Genomic DNA, 18,941 nt, shown 5'->3' on the forward strand with positions numbered 1-18,941 from the left:
GACACCTTCCTACCTCTTGGCTAATTTTCAGCCCAGTATCTATTACTTAGGTAACTGGTAAACCTGGAAGCAGTCACCTTCCCCTCCTGCTAGGTCATATCCTGACCTTTGGTCACATGGCTCCCATCTGACCTTAGGAGGGTTGCAGACCCTGAGGTCATATCCAGATCCAGTGTGGCCACACCTTTCTCCCCACCTGGCTATACCTCTTCCTGTCCCTGGCCTAAATAAGTCCTGGCCCAGGGGTGGTTCACCACCCTTTCTTTTCAGCCATGCGTCTCCACCATGCACAGCCGGGGCAGCAGTTCAATAAATAAACTTTTTCCTGCCTGAATAGCACGTGGTATTCTCTTCATCGGCTACCTAATGAAACCTACCTATTCAATACCTTACAATGGTGTGAGAAGTAGTCTTTTTTTTTTTAACAAACTGAAGTGCTTCTGTTTTGAATATTGATTTTTTTTTTAATTTTTTTTTTTTGGTCGGTCGTGGGACTTGAACTCTGGGCCTGGGCACTGTCCCTCAACTCTTCAGCTCAAGGCGAGCGCACTACCACTTGAGCTACAGCGCCACTTCCGGTTTTCTGGTGGTTTATTGGAGATAGGAGTCTCACAGTCTCTCCTGCCCAAGCTGGCTTTGAACCTCGATCCTCAGATCTCAGCCTCCTGAGTAGCTAGGATTACAGGTGTGAGCCACTAGCGCCCGGCTTGATATTTTTGTTATTGGTATTTCCTGAAATTATTTGCTTTTTTACTTCGATTGTAACTAATATATGGCTGCTTGTGACCAGCAGCCAAGTTTAAAAAATGGGTGATATTAAATTCAACTACAAAGAAGGTTATCAGATTTAGGCATTACCAAATGTTTTAAAGGATTATTACATTGCATTACAGAGGAATATTAGTTAAGAGGTTTTCTTTTCTTTTTCTTTTTTGTCGGTGGCGGGGCTTGAACTCTGGGCTTGGGCGCTGTCCCCGTGCTCTTCAGCTCAAGGCGAGCACTCTACTGCTTGAGCCACAGTGCCACTTCCAGTTTTCTAGTGGTTTATTGGAGATAAGAGTCTCACAGACTTTCCTGTCCGGGCTGGCTTTGAACCATTATCCTCAGATCTCAGCCTCCTGAGTAGCTAGGATTACAGGTGAGGTTGCCCAGCTTGTTAAGAGGTTTTCTAGGGGTTATTTTAAATGCAAATTAAAGCAAAGGGAGTGTAAAGCACAAAAGGGAAGTTAGTAAAGGAAGGCTTTGGGAAAGGATTAAAAATGGCTTCCTTTGGATACAAAGAATTTGGAAAGTAAGAATTGTCCTACATGTTTCAAAGTGGAGAAAGAGGAAAATTAAGACTAGCAGGGTTCACTTATGTATCTGTTTATATCATGTTCTTTCCAGTGAACACCTTTAAACTTGAATACTGTTTTTGCTATCTAAAGTCAGTTTCCCAAGGAAGTGAGCTCCCTTGGATACAGAGTTATTTTCCTACTGTTTTCATTGTAATCACAAAGGTTTGACTTAGTAACAATGGTTACAGTGTTCTAAAGTGCTATGTTTAGTTAAAAATTAAGAAAATATGATTGTTTAATTATTTGCTGTTTCAAAACTCAATTGTACAGATTTGATCTTCTATATCATTTACAGTCAGACACTGAGGGATAAATAACTCTTTTTTGTTTTGGTCCAGTTGTGGGGCCTGAACTCTGGGCCTGGGCGTTGTCCCTCAGCTCTTCAGCTCAGGGCTAGCATTCTACCACTTGAGCCACAGCACCACTTCCGGCTTTTTGCTTATGTGGTGCTGAGGAATCGAACCCAGGGCCTGCAGGCATGCAAGGCAAGCGCTCTACCACTGAACCACCTTCCCAGCCCTAAATAACTCTTACAAGTATTTATTCATCAAACCTAACTTCTGTTCTTAACAAGCTCCAGGTAAGCCCTGCTTAAAAGCTACTTCTATCAATCTCCTTGTTGCTTCTATTGGAATAAAAGGGGGGGAGGGGAATCTTTTGGCATTGACTCTTTCTTGATCTTTCAATCACCTACCCTTCCAACGTGGGATATGACATCAACTGGGACATGCCATCCAGCTACCAGCAAAAATGTCAACTAGGACAAGCCACCCTAGCAATGAACACTTAGATACCCCCAAGACAAAACTGGTCCTGGAGATGAGGGATCATGGAGTGGAATAATTGGGGATGGTGTCTGATCCTACTAAATGGAGTCACTCTGTACCTGTCAAAGCTAAATGGAGTCGTCAGGAGTTCAAAAGAAAATAGTTAATAAGCATGCCTACCTAATGTTCATACCTGTCTACCTTCTAATTGGACAGTAACTTATAGTTAGACTCAGGACAGTTTGACTTGGCACCTTCCTGGGTCTCCTATCCATACTCTATAGTCCAGACATTTATGTAGTCTGTTTACAGGCAATGATCAAGGCCTCCTACCAGTCTCTAACCACAGCAGTCCCAGTAAACTCTCCCTATCCAGTCGCCAGATGTTAATCAGTCAGAAGTAGTCAGGGACATGATTTACCAACTCCAGGATTGCCTGGAACGCAGGAGATAGGAACTAGCCAAGTCATCCAATTTTTGTTTTCCACCCTGATACAAATGCTTCCTTCTGCTATTTTTATGCTCTCTAATAATATTTTTTCTTGTTAAGCCCTTGCCTCATAAGACTATTCATATTTCATCCAAAGATGTATACTCACACTCAGCACCAAAAAAAAAAAAAAAAAACCTGCTACTGCTGCCTTCTCCCAAACCAGATGACTTCTCTGCCTTCTACCACTAAGATTGACACCCCTCATCAATAGGAAGTAGCCAGAGTGAATTGGTGCAGCTTTATCAAAAAGCTAGAATGGGGGCTGGGAAAGTGGCTCGGTGGTAGAGTGCTTGCCTTGCATGCATGAGGCCCTGGGTTCAAGTCCTCAGCACCACATAAGCAAAAAGAAAAAAGCCGGAAGTGGTGCTGTGGCTCAAGTGGTAGAGTGCTAGCCTTGAGGTGAAGAGCTGAGGGACAGCCACCCAGGCCCAGAGTTCAGCCCCCACAACCAGACCCCCCCCCCAAAAAAAAAGCTAGAATGGGTGGGTGTTGGTGGCTCATGCCTGTAATCCTAGCTACTCAGGAGCCTGAGATCTAATGATCGTGGTTAAAAAAAGCCAGCCTGAGCAGGAAAGTCTGTGAGACTATTTTCGCCAGTTAATCACCGAAAAAGCCAGACATGGTACTGTGACTCAATTGGTAAAGCACTTACCTTGACCAAAAGTAGCTCAGGGACAGCACCTAGGCCTAGGTCAAGCTCTAGGAACACACACACACAAATGTTAGGTCTGCCCAGGAAAACAACCCCTCCTCCCTTCATCTTCATAAAGGCAGCCTAACCAGAAATCACTTGCCCAAAACAAGTAATTGCCTGACTGTGAGTCACCAAAGGACCCCAGACTGTGAGGTCACTTCCTTATCCACCCCAGTCACTCCTCCTTTGGATGGTGAGAGGTTCCCCAGGCCCTGAGATCACTTCCAAATCTACTGTGGTCACAGTCCAGGGAGAAAAGGCCAAGACAAGAGACTCATATCTCCAATAAACTACTCAGAAAAAGACGGAAGAGGTACTGTGGTTCAAATGATAGAGCACTCACAATGAGTAAAAGAAGTTTAGGAACAGTGCCCAGGCCCAGAGTTCAAGACTCAGAAACAGCAAAAAAAAAAAAAAAAAAAAAAAAAAGCCATAAGGGAAGCTGTGGCTCAAATGGTAGAATGATAGCCTAGAGTGAAAAAGTTCAGGGATGATGCCCAAGCCCTGAATTCAAGCCAACATGCACATATACACACAAAACATTTAATTCTGACATTAAAAACAGTTTCAAAGCTGGGCGCCAGTGGCTCATGCCCCTAACCCTTACTACTCAGGAGGCTGAGATCTGAGGATTACGGTTCAAAGCCAGCCTGAGTAGGAACATCCATGAGACTCTGATCTCCAATTAACCACCAGAAAACTGGAAGCAGCATTGTGGCATTGTGGCTGAAGCAGTAGAGCGCTCGCTTTGAGCTGAAGAGCTCAGGGAAAGTGCCCAGGCCCAGAGTTCAATCCCCGTGAACAACCAAAAAAGAACAACAACAACAAAAAAACACAATTTCAATTAGATTAAATTGTAAGCTAAACTATTTACCTTTTATGATTAGTACTTTTAAAAAAGAATAAAAAACATGCATTAATTTTGATGCAAATGTTGCATGACAACCCTAAGTTCTTTTCTGATCTTGAATTAAATAATGTGGTGAATCCTGTCCTATCTGTGCCTGTGTATGAGTGTCCATGTCCTGGGGCTTGAAACTGGGGCTTGGGCACTGTCCTTGAGCTCTTGTGATCTAAAGCTAACATTCCACTTCTGTAGCCAAAGCTCCACTTCCAGACTTTTGGTGGTTCATTGGAGATAAGTGTCTCCAGAGTTTTTCGCCACTGTCTTCAAACCAGGATCCTCAGAGCTCAGCCTCCTGAGTAGCTAGGATTATAGTCATGAGCCATCAGCACCCAGCTTCATCTTCTTGTTCTTAAACCATTTAGTATCTAGATTTTTTGTGGGTTTTTTTCTTTTTCTTTTTCTTTTTCTTTTTTATTTATTTTATTTTTTGCCAGTCCTGGGGCTTGAACTCAGGGCCTGGGCACTGTTCCTGAGCTTTTGCTCAAGGCTAACATTCTACCCTTTGAACCACAGCACCATTTCTGGCTTTTTCTGTTTATGTGGTACTGAGGAATCAAACCTAGGGCTTCATATTCCCAGCCTAGCATCTATATTTTTCTTGCTCATGTCTACCTACCGACTTTTAGTGATCAGAGGTTAGTGTGACAGATTACCTTCGTTTCTGTCTTGCTGTTGCTTAGCTATCCCCCTGGTATCCAAATACTTGGACAAATATAAATGCCTAAAAACAAATGTTGAAGATGAAAATTTTGTCCCTGGTCCCTCACCTGCTGTTATGTGGATGAGGAGTTGAGCATTACATTCATCACAGTCACTTCACAGCTATGATGAACAAAAAAAAAACATGCTTGTAAACCAAATGATTGCATCTCATAAAAAAAAAGGATGGCAGAAATTTTTATATTTGTTATTTACAAAGTTGTAATTAGTCTTTCAACCTATTCTTTGTGTACTTTGTAAAGATGGAAACATCTTGCATGGTAATGTTCACTGAAATTTTGCCCTCCAACAATATAAAACACCAACAGAAACATGGCCCTATTATTATTTTGATCTTCATACACACAAAATTAATGACATTTTTTTTGGGGGGGGGTCCGGTTGTGGGGCCTGAACTATGGGCCTAGGTGCTGTCCCTCAGCTCTTCAGCTCAAGGCTAGCGCTCTACCATTTGAGCCACAGCGCCACTTCCGGCTTTTTTCTTTTTGCTTATGTGGTGCTGAGGAATCGAACCCAGGGCCTCATGCATGCAAGGCAAGCGCTCTGCCACTGAGCCACCTTTCCAGCCCCTAAATGACATTTTTGTTCTGCCAGGTGCCAGTGGCTCATGCCTGTAGTCCTACCTATTTAGGAGTCTGAGATCTGAGGATCACAGTTCAAAGCCAGTCAAGGCAGGAATGTCTGTGAGACTCTTACCTCCAATTTGCCACCAGAAAAACGAAAGTGGCGCTGTGGCTCAAGTGGTAGAGTGCTAGTCTTGAGCTGAAGAGACAGTGCCCTGGCCCACTGCTCCCTGATGGTTCACACCTGTAATTCTAGCTCCTCAGAAGGCTGAGATCTGACGATCCTGGTTCAAAGTCATCCAAAGCAGACACATTCCTAAGACTTTTAACCAGTTAACCATCAAACAAAAAGCTGGAAGTAGATCTGTGGCTCTAGATCAAGGCATTAGAGAATGCCTTGAGCATTCAGGCTCTGAGTTCAAGCCTCAATACCGGCAAGGGGGAAGAAAAAAGACACAGCCATCCAAAACATTTACCAGGTTCTGCTGGGGTGACCATCAGAAGGAGAGAGAATGGTTCATGAAGAGAACAATGATGAATATGGTCAGTATGATCTAAGAAGTTTATTTGCATGTATGAAAATAGAAAATGAAACCTATGGAAATTGTTTTAAGAAAGAAGTGGAATGAGGGAGAGTGATGGAGGGGGTGATGTTGATCAGAATACATATACACGAATAGAAACTAATGTGTACTAATAAAAGAAAGTTGGCTTCTAACAATACAGCCTCAAACAAGGGAACAATTTCAAAGAAACCAGTAAATCAAGTTAAAATGATAGTAATACAAACTGCTCAGAAATTGAGAAATCAAGTATTTATAAAGTGAACATATTAGGCCAGGTACTAGTGGCTCACACTTGTAATCCTAGTTACTCAAGGGGCTGAGATCTGAAGATCAAGATTTGAAGCCAGTCCAGACAGAAAAGTCTCTGAAAATCTTATCTCCAATTAATCACCAAAAAAACTGGAAGTGGTTGCTATGGTTCAAAATGATAGAGTATTAGCCTTGAGCACAAAAGCTCAGGGACAGTACTCAGGCCCAGAGTTCAAGCCCCATGACTGACAAAGAAAAATTTTTTAAATAAAATGAACGTATTGAACATTTTAATTTTCACACAATGAGATGTGTGTATCACTCTAACCCAAGTAGTCATTTAACTAGTCTTTTGTCTACTAAGAGGATACTTGCCTCAATTTTTATCATTAGTATAGTAAAACTACTGCAACTGGAAAAATGAGATCCAAGGAGTTCACACATATGAAATGTAAGGTCACAAGCCAGGTACTAGTGGCTCATGCCTATAATCCTAGCTACTTTGGAGTCTGAGGTCTGAGGATTGCAGTTCAAAGCCAGCCCGGGCAGAAAACTCCATGAGAATCTTATGTCCAATGAACTAGGAAATGGAACTGGCTTGTGGTAGAGTGCTAGCCTTAATCACTAAGAGGCTCAAGGACAGCGCCCAGGCTCTGAGTTCAAGCCCCAGAACTGGCGAAAACAGAGAGAAAGAAATGTAAAGTCGGGGCTGGGAAGTTGGCTCAGTGGTAGAGCGCTTGCCTTGCATGCCTGAGGCCCTGGGTTCGATTCCTCAGCACCACATAAGCAAAAAGAAAAAAGCCGGAAGTGGCGCTGTGGCTCAAGTGGTAGAGCACTGGCCTTGAGCTGAAGAGCTGAGGGACAGTGCTCAGGCCCAGAGTTCAGGCCCCACAACCGGACCAAAAAAAAAAAAAAAAAATGTAAAGTCAACATGTTTTATAGCACTAAAAAAAAGGCCAACCTCAACCTGTGCAGCTAATTGCTGAAGAATTTTGGGAATCCAGCACCTCATAAACTCATGCCCAACTCAGTTGTGGTTTCATGCCACCTGGTGGCCCCATTTTAATTCTGTTGGGACCTTTTTTTTTTTTTTTTTTTTTTGGTCATGGGGCTTGAACTCAGGGCCTGGGCACTGTCCCTCAACTCATCAGCTCAATACAAGTGTTCTACCACTTGAGCCACAGCACCACTTCTGGTTTTCTGGTGATTTATTGGAAATAAGAGTCGCACGGACTTTCCTGCCCAGTCTGGCTTTGAACTGTGATCCTCAGATCTCAGCCTCCTGAGTAGGATTACAGGCATGAGCCACCAGCGCCCAGCATGTTGGAGACAATTCTGAGTCCAATGTCCTCAAGATAGCATTAGTGATTTTCAAAATGTCCCAATTAGAAATATCTGAATGTAGAGATTCTGAAAGAAAAGAGAACTTCTCTTTGGAGCATTCACATATGCTTTCATCGACTCAGCTTCAAATCCAAGACCCCCATCCTCACCACTCTGGGTATTTACCCTGATCTCATACAAAAGCTGGCCAAGAATGGGAGCTGGTTGCCAGTTCTGAATTCTAAAATTCTAAAATTGAATTTCTCTCTCCCTCTTCCCCCCCTCTCCCTCTCCTCCCCCCTCTCTCTTTCCCTCTCCCTCCTTCTCTCCCTCCTCCCCCCCACAAGTCAGGCTTCAAGTCAGGGCCTTTACTCTCTTTCTTACTTAGCTTTTCACTGAAGGCTGTTGTGCTACCTCTTGAGCTACAGCTCCACTTGTGGCTTTCTGTTGGTTAACTGGAAATAAATTTCTCACAGATTCTGCTGCCATGGCTGGCTTCAAACTGGGATGTTCAGATCTTAGCCTTCTAAGTAGCCAGTAGGAGACAAAAGGGAACTGTTACATACAGAGAAAAAGTGGCAGACATAGCACATGGCCAATAAAGTGTCCCCTCATGACACTAATACCCTAGACTCCTGCTCAACTGCTCGTTATTCCCATAATGCCCCTGGGTGCCTACACAGCCAATGCAAAGGGCAGAGACAGCACAGGCACAAGCCATTAAGGTATCAGGCAAAGCCCAGGCAAGGAGATGCAGAAGGAGCCCCATAGTATAATACTGCCCTCTGAGAGGGCTCAACTCCTGTTTAATTCCCTCTCTAGGTGGAGTTTCTCTGCTTGCTTCCACATCTTTCCTCTAACTTTCAGATAAATTTACTGTTGCCCTTAAACACTTCCTGCCTTTTAATTCTTTAGTGTGTAGAGAAAGTAAGGTGTCCCTAGATGGTATCTGTAAGGTCTGCTCCTGGATAGCTAGCAGACTCCACCCTCCTCACAGCAAAGTCTCCACCCAGTACCTGCGTTACCTAGGCTACTGGGACACCTGGAAGAGGTCACATCTGCACCCGCTGAGGTCACATCTGCACCCGCTGAGGTCACATCTGAATTTGATGTGGCCACACCTTTCTCTGCCCATACCCTAGATAAGGCCTAGCCCAGGCCCAGAAGCTCTCTCTCTGTTCTTGCTCTCTCTGTTCTATTCTTGTTGCTCTCTCTGTTCCTCTCTGCTCTCTCTCTGTTCTATTCTAACTCTCTCTCTGTTCCTTTCTGCTCTCTCTCCCTGCTCTCTCTGCTCTTTTCTAGCTCTTTCCTCTCTCTCTTTTCTCTCTTCCCAGCTCTCTCTCATTCCCAGGCTCACTCCCAGGCCTTTCCCAGCCACGTGGAGTGCCAACCTTGCCTGGTCCCAGCAGGTCTACTGAATAAACCTACTCCTTACCTGAATACCACATGCGTGGTGCAGTTCTTACTCGGCTACCTCTTATTAAAAACCTAACATAAATGGTGCCGTGACACGGATAAAGGCTTAAAGTCAGGATAGCTGGGATTTCTGTTTTGTTTTTTTTTTTCTTAGGGAGTAGGGGGATAAAGGCAGACACCACAGCCAAACAGACTACGGGGCTCCACTCCTTAATAGTAATAGGATTTTTTTTTCTTTCACTTTGCAATAAACTCTTCCTCCTTCTAGTTTTCAGTTTCTGGATTTATTTCTAGATGGCTCCAGAAAACCAGAACCCACCTAATCATGCATCATTTGGGTTATAGGTGTGAGCAACTGGTGCCCACCAGTTTTAAAATTAATGTGTGTGCAATGAGACCAAAGGAAGATACCCTTAGGAGGAGAACACAAAGGCACAATACTCATGTGCATCTCATAAGATAATATTTATCCAAATGGACTCCAGGGAATGGAAAAAAAACGTTTTTTCTTTGTTGCCATTTTTGTTTTCTTCTTGTCATGTTTGTCCATTTATCTGTCTTTGAGAGAGCACAGAAATGGAGGGACAAGCTGGGTGCTGGTGGCTCACACCTGTAATCCTAGCCCTTCAGAAGGCTGAGATCCTAAGGATCATGGTTGGAGGCTAACCTGACTTTTTTTTTTTTTCTGGTGGTGGGGCTTGAGCCCAGGACCTGGGTGCTGTCCCTGAGCTCTTTTGCTCAAGGCTACCACTCTATCACTTTGAGCCACAGCTCCACTTCCAGTTTTTGAGTGGTTAATTGGAGCTAAGACTCAGGGACTTTTCTGTCCCAGGCTGGCTTCAAACTGAGATCCTCAGATCTCAGCCTCCTGAGTAGATAGGATCACAGGCACAAGCCACCGGCACCCAGCCTGTGAGTTTTCTTTATTCCTCTGAAGACTCAAGGCTTTGTAAGCATAGGTGCTCAGTAAACATTTAGTTCTGAAAGCTTTGGGTACATGAAAACTGGCAAAGCTCTCTTCCAAACAGTTCTCATCTTCTGCCAACTGCGTGAGTGCAGACCTTTATTTAGGCAGGAAGTGGTCTTGATCACCTTTATAACGCTGTGAGGCAGATGCTCCAAATTCTGGAAGAGCATAAGCTGGAGGAAGGCACATTCAGTGCCTGGAAACTAGGTGAGAGATCCTTTGGAAATGTCAGATGGGTGGAATGGGGTCTGGGGGAGGGGGCGCGGGGAGCAGGGAGGAACTTCAGCTTCCTGATTTCCATGCAAAATCACATATTCTTGAAATCCACTCATTAGAAACCTTTCAGCTGGGATTGATGGATCACACCTGTAATCCTAGCTGTTCAGGAGCTGATTTGAAGAATCAGAGTAGGAAGTCAGCTGAGGCAGAAAAGTCCTTGAGACTCATCTCCCATTAACTAGGCAAAAAGACCAAATGGAACAAAACTGTGGCACAAATGGTAGAGTACCCATATTGAGCAAAAAAAACAAGATTGAGCATAAGGCCCAAAGTACCAGAAGGGGAAAAAAATTATCCAATTTAAAAAAAAGGATTTATTTTATTTTATATTTATTTATTTTGGATCCAGTCATGGGGCCTGAACTCTGGGCCTGGGCGCTGTCCCTCAGTTCTTCAGCTCAAGGCTAGCGCTCTACCACTTGAGCCACAGCGCCACTTCTGGCTTTTTTCTTTTTGCTTATGTGGTGCTGAGGAATCGAACCCAGGGCCTCATGCATGCAAGGCAAGCGCTCTACCACTGCGCCACCTTCCCAGCCCCCCCAAGAAGGAGTTATTTTAGAACAACAGGTTAAAATAGAGAAAAGGTGGGAAGGAGAGAAACATTTCCTCTTCCCGAAAGCTGTCATACTCTTAAAACTGGGAAGAGCTGTCACATCTAACAACTAATAATCTTTTTCCTTGTTCTTGCCAGTCTTGGGGCTTGAACTCAGAGCTGTCTCCGAGCCTCTTTGTGCTCATGGCCACAGCGCCACAGCGCCACTTCCAGCTTTTCTGAATAGTTTATTGAAGAGTCTTACAGACTTTCCTGCCCCAGCTGACTTTAAACTACTATCCTCAGATCTCAGCCTACTGGGTAGCTATGATTAAGGGCGTGAGCCACAGGCCCCAGGCTACAAAGTCTAATCTTAAAACTACTGTTTAGGGTGACTGAGAAGGGTGAGGCCTGCCCCAAATGGTTAACCTTCAGGAGTTCCTCTACCTGACGGGCTTTGCACACTTTTTATCTCTATCCAGATTTTTACCACTTCAAAGAAGGCAGATAAAGATAGCTCCTCCTATATTTCAAAGGATAAAACAAATTTAGATAGCCCCCTCATCCGGAATCTGGTAGGTTAACATCTAAAAGCAGGTAAAGGAGAGGGTTGCTTAACTGCTTTTTCAACTTCTTCCTAGTTTTAACTTTTAAGTTTGGCCCTTTTGGTATTTAAGAATAATGTAATTTTTCCAGGCACTTCCTCTGTCTGGCCAGGCTCACAAATGCATTTCCTACCAATCCCCATTTACTTACCAAAAGGGAGAAGGGTAACACTGGTAATATACAGAACTCTGGTATAGTGAAGAGCTGTGTGGCTATAGAGGCTCTAGCTTTCCCATATCATAGTTTTTATTTTATTTCATTTACTTATTTTGTGCCAGTCCTGGGGCCTGAACTCAGGGTCTTGTTGCTGTTCCTGAGTGTTTTTGCTCAGGGCTAGTGCTCTACCACTTGAACCACAGATCTATTTCTGGCTTTTTATTGATTATTTGGATATAAGAGTTTCATGGACTTTCCTCCTGACTTTCCTGCACAACCCTCAGAACTCAACCACTTCAATAGCGAGGATTACAGGTATGCACCTGCAACTCCCTTTGCTGTTTTTTTCCTTTTTTTGCCTGTCCTGGGGCTTGAACTCCCTAAGCTGCTTTTGCTCCAGGCTAGCACTCTACCACTTGAGCCACAGGGCCACTTTTGGCTTTTTCTGTTTATGTGGTACTGAGGAATCGAACCCAGGGCTTCATGCATGCCAGGCAAGCACTCTACCAATAAGCCACACTTCCGGCCCTGCTTTTTATTTTTAATGGTTTTCATTTCATCAGAGGGAGAAACGTACAACTTTTTAGGTGTATAATGTATAATACTCAGAGGAAGAAACAGTAAATATGCATTATTAGATCCTCTGGTCTTTTTTCTGAAAACTCCCACAATTGGTTCAACTCCTGGTTGATTCCATGGGTCAGGAGGGGAGCAAGCAGCTTACTTGAAGGATTTTCATCTGGTGTTTTTCTAGTATTCTTGCCTGACTCCTGACTACTCAGATCAGGACCATGCAGAGACTAGCATCTCTCTCACACACCAAAGAAAATGACAAAACAAAGGGCATTTCAGTGACCCTCCTGCCCCCATCCATCATCTTCCTGAGCACAGTTGTTCAGGGCTAGCCCCTTAAACCAGTGATAGTTCACTGAAGTTACTGCTTTAAACCAATGATGGTGCAATAATAACTGGAATCGTGTTTATTATTAACTCAGTAGCTAAAACTTTCAAGCCAGGAGCTGGTGGCTCACGCCTGTAATCCTAGCTACTCAAGAGGCTGAGATCTGAGCATCCCAGTTCCCTGCTAGTCCAGGTAGGAAAGTCTATGACACTTCATTTATCCACTAGAAAACCAGAAGTGACACTGTTGCTCAAAGTGGTAGAGCTCCAGCCTTGAGCAAAAGGGAGTTCAAGACAGGGTCTAGGCCCTGAGTTCAAGCCCCATGACTGACAAAAACACAAAAACAATTTCCAGCTGCTGAGCTAACTTCCTTTGATATAGCAATTTATTAAAAGCTTTAAAAAAAACAAACAAACTCATAACTGGCTATAGATGCCGCTCAATAGTAAAGGTCATGGGTCTGATTAAAAGATTTTTCTTTCCCCTGCTGAGGATCGAATCCAGTCTTGTGCATACTAGGCAAACACTGTACTACTGGGCTACATCTTCAGCCCAAAAAGTGTAATTTAATTCAGAAATTGCTCATGGAGCACTGGAAAATAAGCAAAAGCAAGCATCAAATAGTGAGTTCGAGTTCCGATCTCAAACAAAAAGAAAAAGAAAGAAATTGCCCATGGTATGATCAAGAAAACAAAATACTAATAAATATGGAATATCCTAATGTATTATTAAGCAGTCATCTGTTTTTCATTGCTATAATGGCTGGGTACTTAAATGGATAGGGCTCACACCTATAATCCTAGTTACATAGAAGGCTGAGAGCTGAGAATCATGGTTTGAAGCCAACTTTGGAAGGAAAGTCCTTGAGACACTCATCTCTAATTAGCCACCAAAAAGCTGGAAGTGGAATTATAACTCAAGTGGTAAAGCTCTAGCTTTGAGCAAAAAAGCTTAGGACAGCACCCAGGCTCTGAGTTCAAGCTCTAAGACCAGAACAAAAAAAGGAAAAAGATAAGGATAAAGTAGAAAGGATCAAGTAAAAATATGTACTTGAGGTTTATTAGGCCCATGTTTAGGAAATTGGGAGTTCACGACCATGCAGCCCCATTTGCTGGCTCTGTGGTGAGGCCTAACAACCTAAGGGTGGATGATTTCATAGTGGGAGTGAGTATAAAAGAAGAGCTAAGAGAGAAGGATCACATTCCCAAACACAAAGCCAGAACAAGGGAACTAGTTCTCTCATGAAAACTAATTTCCTAGGAAAACTACGTTAATCCCTTCTGTGGGCACCCCTCCATGCCCAAAGGCCTCCTACTAGTCCTCACCTCTTAACATTATCACATTGGGGCTCATACTCAGGACCCCAACACCTGAGCTCTTAGGAGGCAAACTCAGACCATAGCAGGAATAAACACCCTGGCTGGCCATTGCTTTGTTCCCATCTATGCAGAAATCAGGGGTGAAGGGCCTTGCATGGCTTTTTTTCTTAATACAGAGGAATGATCCCCTGTGACACTGTGTGTGTGTGTATGGGGCAGGGGGTGTGTGTGTGTAAAGAGTGCTGTCCTTTAGCTTTGTTGCTTAAAGCAGAAGCTCTACCACTTGGGCCACAGCTCCACTTCCAGCCTCTTAGTTCATAATTAGAGGTAAGACTCATGGAGTTTCCTGACCATACTCCCTTTGAACAGCAATCCTTCAGTCTCAGCCTCCCGGGTAACTAGCATAACTGACATGAGCCACCTATCCCTGGCAGGAATGTTCTTCAGGGTTCTTAAGATTTTTTTTTTCCATATATGGGGAAATGAAAGAGACATTCCAAATGCTTAAGAATCAGTGTTAGAGCATTTGTCCAGTATTCATGAGGCCCTACGTTCAGTCCTCAATACAGCAAGGCAGACTGATGAGATATACACAGTAGGTAACATGGGAACTCCTGGGTTTCTCATAGAAGTATAAGAGGCAAAGTGCCCAGTTCCCTATGATGTCTTACAGCTTCCTGTAGGCATTTGCCTGACCTGTACCAGGCACCCTAGCAGAGAGATGCCCCTGTCCCTGGTTGGGCATGGCAGAGCTGCTGCCTGTAGGGCATGTTGGAAGAATGACCATAGCTCTGCAGGAACATGTAGGGAAGAGCCCTGAATTTTCCTTGGGAGAAGAGGACTCCAAATGGAGAGGGCTCATGCCTATAATCCTAGTTACACAGAAGGCTGGGAGCTGAGGATCATGGTTTGAAGCCAGCTCTGGAAGGAAAGTCCTTACGATGCTCATCTCTAATTAACCACCAAAAAGCTGTAAGTGGAATTGTGACTCAAGTGGTAGAGTGCTAGCTTAGAGCAAAAAAGCTTAGAGACAGTGCCCAGGCTATGAGTTCAAGCTCCAGGACTGGCACACAAAAAGGAAAAGGATAGGGCTCAAGTAGAAAGTAAATTATAGTTCTTAATTTTTTTTCTTCATTCATACAGATGTCTGAAGCAAAATGTATACACACCTCTACATTCTCACCCTATGACAGAACTTGTCCTGAAGATGGACAGCAGGATATATTGTTCCCCGTTTAATGGGTGGGTTGAGGAGAATGAACATTAGAATGTGGTTTGGGCTGGGCACTGATGGCTCACACAAGTAATCCTGGCTGCTAAGGAGGCTGAGATCTGAGGATCATGGTTCAAAGCCAGCCCTGGCAGAAAAGTCTGTGAGACTCTTTTTTTTCCTCTTTTTTTAATTTTCTTTTTTTTTTTTTTGTTTTTTGACTAGGAAGAGAGAGTTGGGAAAGAGAAGAGAGCTAGAAAGAGAGAGAGCTAGGAAAAAGAAAAGAGAAAAGAGCTAGAAAAGAGAAGAGAGCTGGGAAAGAGAAGAGAGCTGGGAAAAAGAAAAGAGCTAGAAAAGAGGAGAGAGCTGGGAAAGCTGTGAGACTCTTATCTATAATTAATCACAGAGAAAGCTGGAAGAGGCACTGTGGTAGAACACTAACCTTGAACAAAAGAGAGCTTAGGGCTGGGTGCTGGTGGCTCATGCCTATGATCCTAGCTACTCAGGAGGCAGAGATCTGAGGATCATAGTTCAAAGGAGTCTGGGCAGGAACATCCATGAGACCCATCTCCAATTAACCACCAGAAAACTGGAAGTGGTGTTGTGGCTCAAGTGGTAGAGTGCTAGCCTTGAGCAAAAGAAGCTCGGGGACAATGCCCAGAACTCCAGACCCAGAGTTCAAGCCCCATGACTGACAAAAAAAAAAAAAAAATGTAGCTTGAAGAGTCAAGCTCAACTGGCTCACACCTATAATTCAACCTACTCAGGAGGCTGAGATCTGATTATTGTGGTTCAAAGACAGCCTTCACAGGAAAGTCCATGAAACTCTTGTCTTCAATTAAGCACCAGAAAAAAACCCTGAAGTATTGCTGAGCACTAGTGTCTTACCAGTAATCCTTGCTCTCAGGAGGCTAAGATCTAAGATCACAGTTTGAAACTAGCCCCAGCAGGAAAGTCCTTGAGACTTTTTTTTTTGGTCGGTCGTGGGGCTTGAACTCTGGGCTGGGGCACTGTCCCTGCAGGCTTCAGCTCAAGGCGAGTGCTCTACTGCTTGAGCCACAGCACCACTTCTGGTTTTCTAGTGGTTTATTGGAGATAAGAGTCTCATGGACTTTCCTCCCAGGCTGGCTTTGAACCGCAATCCTCAGATCTCAGCCTCCTAAATAGCTAGGATTACAGGCGTGAGCCACGGGAGCCCAAGGCTCCTTGAGACTATTATCTCCAATTAACCACAAGAAAACTGGAGTTGAGCTGAGGCTTAAAGAGCACTAGGTATACTTGAGCATAAAAGTTCAGGGAGCCGGGCGCTGGTGGCTCACGCCTGTAATCCTAGTTACTCAGGAGGCTGAGATCTGAGGATCGCGGTTCAAAGCCAGCCCGGGCAGGAGAGACCGTGAGACTCCTATCTCCAATAAACCACCAGAAAACCGGAAGTGGCGCTGTAGCTCAAGTGGTAGAGTGCTCGCCTTGAGCTGAAGAGCTGAGGGACAGCTCCCAGGCCCAGAGTTCAAGCCCCACGACCGACAAAAAAAAAAAAAAAAAGTTCAGGGACACTGTAAGCCTAGCTACTTAGGAGGCTGAGATCTGAGGATCTTGGTTCAAAGCCAGCCTGGGCAGGAAAGGCCGTGAAACTCTTATCTCCAATAAACCATTCAGAAAACCAGAAGTGGTGCTGTGGCTCAAGCGGTAGAGTGCTAGCCTTGAGCTGAAGAGCTGAGGGACAGCGTCCAGGCCCAGAGTTCAAGCTCCACGACCAACCAAAAAAAAAAAAGTTCAGGGACAGGGGCTGGGAAGGTGGCTTAGTGGTAGAGTGCTTGCTTTGCATGCCTGAGCACTACATAAGCAGAAAAGGCTGGAAGTGACATTGTGGCTTAAGTGGTAGAGTGCTAGCCTTCAGCTGAAGAGCTGAGGGACAGCGCCCAGTCCCAGAGTTCAGGCCCTACAACTGACCAAAAAAAAAAAATTCAGGGAAATTGCCCAGACTCAGAGTTCAAGCCCTAGAACCAGCATGGGCAAAAAGAAAAAGAAAAAAAAAGCTCAGGGGCTGGGAAGGTGGCTCAGTGGTAGAGCGCTTGCCTTGCAATGCATGAGGCCCTGGGTTCGATTCCTCAGCACCACATAAGCAAAAAGAAAAAAGCCGTAAGTGGCGCTGTGGCTCAAGTGGTAGAGCACTAGCCTTGAGCTGAAGAGCTGAGGGACAGCAGCCAGGCCCAGAGTTCAGGCCCCACGACTGGACCCAAAAAAAAAAAAAAAAAAAAGCTCAGGACAGTGCCAAAGCTCCAGGACTGACTGGCAAGAAAAAAGGAAAAAAACAAAACAAAACAAAACAAGAAAGAATGGCTTGGGGACCATCATAGGTTTTAGCCATATTGAGAATTGTATGATGGCATTTGTCTAACTGAATGGAGCCTGAATTCAAAGTGGTGCTCTGCTGGTTGTGCTGGCCCCACTATGATTCTAACACTTGAGAGGCTGAGGAGGACAGTAAGTTGGAAGCCAACATGGCCTGCCTAGGGATATCTGGTTTCAAAAATAATACATACTGGGATAGTAGCACACACTTCTAATCTTAACATTCTAGAGTTTGAGGCAAGAGGATCACAAGTTCAACTCCAGCCTGTGCCACATAATGATACTGTCTCAAAAAAAAGAAAAGAAAATATAAAAGATGTGGGCTGGGAATGTGGCTTAGTGGTAGATGCTTGCCTAGCACGCCTGGGTTCTATTCCTCAGTACCACATAAACAGAAAAAGACCCAAATTGGAGCTGTAGTTCAAAGAGGCAGGGTGCTAGCCTTGAGCAAAGGAGCCCAGGGACAGTACCCAGACCCCAGGACTGGCAAAAAGAAAAAAAAAAAAAAAAAAAAGCAACCCTTCTGTACAACACCTTAATTTATTTTTCTTTTCTTTTCTTTTTTTTTTTGGGTCCGGTCCTGGGGCCTGAACTCTGGGCCTGGGCGCTGTCCCTCAGCTCTTCAGCTCAAGGCTAGCGCTCTACCACTTGAGCCACAGAGCCACTTCCGGCTTTTTTCATTTTGCTTATGTGGTGCTGAGGAATCGAACCCAGGGCCTCAGGCATGCAAGGCAAGCACTCTGCCACTGAGCCACCTTCCCAGCCCAACACCTTAATTTAAAAAGCAACAAGAATATATTTTTTCCCCACATTGGGTTATAGTGTACTTTTATCCCATATTCCATTAAAGGCAAAATTTTTGTTTTTTTGCTTAATTTTTCCAGGATGGAGGAATTAAATTTAGAAGTACACTATTCTTCAATAAATATGACCCTCTTTTCCCTTTCTTTTCTCTTGTGGGTATTCTCAGATTCATGTTGATCTGCCAGCTACTCTGCTTGAAGTTGAGACTTGGCAAAATTATACATCCAACAGGCAAAATATAATGTGGAAATATCTCACAAATAACAGTAAAAATCTGTTAGAACTTAACTACTAAAAAAGAATTCCTTCTAAATACTGTTGTAGCAACTACAAATATATTTTAGCAATGGAGAAAAAAATCATTGAAAGCTGGTGGCTCACACCTGTAATCCTAGCTACTCAGGAGGCTGAGATCTGAGGATCGTGGTTCAAAGCTACTCCAAGAAGGACAGGAAAGTTCCAAAAGTCCAAGAGACTCAAAAAAAAAAAAACACTCAGAAAAAGCCAGAAGTGGCTCTGTGACTCAAGTGATAGAAAGCTAACCTTGAACACAAAGAGGCTCAGGGACAGTGCCCAGCCCTGAGTTCAAGCCTCAGGACCAGCAAAAAAAAACAAAAAACAAAAAACAAAAAAAACTTTTAGAGTAGCTGGGCTCTGCTGGATCAAACCTGTAATCCTATCTACTCAAGAGGTGGAGCTGGTACTGTGGCTTAGTGGTAGAGTGCTAACCTAGCATTCCTGAAGCTCTAGGTTTGATTCCTCAGTGCCACAAAAACAGAA

Source organism: Dipodomys merriami, unplaced genomic scaffold (assembly GCF_024711535.1).
Source record: "Dipodomys merriami isolate MVZ:Mamm:240054 unplaced genomic scaffold, mDipMer1.0.p SCAF_8, whole genome shotgun sequence".
In the NCBI taxonomy this organism is placed as follows: Eukaryota; Metazoa; Chordata; class Mammalia; order Rodentia; family Heteromyidae; genus Dipodomys; species Dipodomys merriami.